This window comes from Lineus longissimus, chromosome 17, assembly GCF_910592395.1.
Source record: "Lineus longissimus chromosome 17, tnLinLong1.2, whole genome shotgun sequence".
NCBI classification, from domain to species: Eukaryota; Metazoa; Nemertea; class Pilidiophora; order Heteronemertea; family Lineidae; genus Lineus; species Lineus longissimus.
The window spans coordinates 3,366,575-3,367,997 of NC_088324.1; positions in this window are offsets into that span (position 1 = coordinate 3,366,575).

Here is a 1,423-nt window from a genome sequence, read left to right on the forward strand (position 1 = left end):
CCTCCTCCGAGGACGTAAAGGTAAAAGTTGATGGCATGGTTCATCTGAGTGATCGTAGCAGTGGTCCAGCCAATCACGGCGAATCGCAGGATCCCAAGCATGTCAGTGCCGATCGCAGCGACAGCGGCCGGGATTCGAAACACGATCTCGTAGAGTGTGTACGGTGCGCAGCATATCACGAAAGCGAACGAAACCAAAAGCAGCATTCTCGTCAAGTGTTTATTTTCAGAGTAGCCTAATTTTTTGTCTTGCCCAAGTTTCTTTCGATTTAAGGTGGCGCGCCTGACCCCTCTTAGGATAAGGATATTGGCTATCAGGATAACACAGAATGGAATAACTGTGGTTAAAGCTGACTGGTAAACCGCCACGATCACTTCAACCCAAGGATAATCTTCGAAGCTAATTGCAACAGTATCAAAGTTGTTCTCCACTACTTGGACCTCGTACGTGAATAGCATGTTGATATTGATAGCTGCTGGTATACATATTGACATCGCAACCACCTTTCTAGCAAGAGACACTGTACACACGGATTTAGCCCTCAGCGGAAACATGACTACGCATGCGCGATCAGCAGTCATGGCGGCGAGGGATAGCCTTGATGCAGCGGCAGTTGTATATACGAAATAGTTGACAACTCTGGATTAGAAATATGAATGTGACATTGGTCAAAACGTGAGCACAAACTATCTACCATGTGAATGTAACATTAGAATGCAACACCAACAAGAAAATGATACTAACTGTATCGCCATCGATGGCAATCTCCTAGCCTGGCCATTGGTAACGGTTGCTAAGTGAGGCGTAGAGAACTAGAAACAACAAAGTGACATTCCAGTTTTGAGAATAATGAGTCGGTTTTGTGTGCTCAACTTCTGATTTTTCACTGAAAAGGAAAATGGAATTGGGCCGACTCTGTGAAGCTAAATTAACGAACCCCTGTCAGAATATGGTATTCATTGTCAGAAGTGTTACATGCACTTAACTCATATTTGCCAGAGTTGTCACTTAGTTAGAATGAGGATCTCACCGCCTCATGTGATACCTGCACCGTGTACTAACGCACATTTGTCCTCTTTCGGTTGGTCTCTTTCGGTTTAAGAGGCAAATACAGCGAGTTCCCTCATTGGGAGATGCATTGCATTGATGGCGCGCTGATTTTCATTTATACATGCGTCATGAATGCCAAAATGGCGTCAACACTCAAACAAAGCTGGCGTCATTTTGGCCTTCATGAGAACTTTTTTGGATGCCGTCACCCTATTTAATTGGCTATGAAATAACTCTTCCATCGGTCTGGAAAGCTTTATGTCAATGTTGGAAGGTTTCGTTAACTATAAACTATGCAGATTAATGATTTCTGTCGCATGCAACAAAAATTGCATGCTGCTACAACACAAATCTATAGCCTGCATTGGAGGAC